Source organism: Penaeus monodon, chromosome 34 (assembly GCF_015228065.2).
Source record: "Penaeus monodon isolate SGIC_2016 chromosome 34, NSTDA_Pmon_1, whole genome shotgun sequence".
Lineage (NCBI taxonomy): Eukaryota > Metazoa > Arthropoda > Malacostraca > Decapoda > Penaeidae > Penaeus > Penaeus monodon.
This window is the reverse complement of record NC_051419.1, coordinates 24,760,083-24,760,312: the sequence shown is the minus strand read 5'-3', so window position 1 is coordinate 24,760,312 and position 230 is coordinate 24,760,083.

Here is a 230-nt window from a genome sequence, read left to right as displayed (position 1 = left end):
ACAAACAAAACCACTAAACAAAATACCAAAAAAAAAAAAAAAAAAAAACTAAACGCCACACACACTCTCCTCTCTCTCACTCAAAGTAGAATTATTTCCCGAAATATTTATGGCCGAAACGACTCCCTCTCGTCCATTAACTTTACTTATGTCGTTTTGTCGTTACCAACGCTTTCTTATTTTCCTTTCCTGTTCGTTCTAATTCCCGGTTGGCGTGTGTGACGAAACGT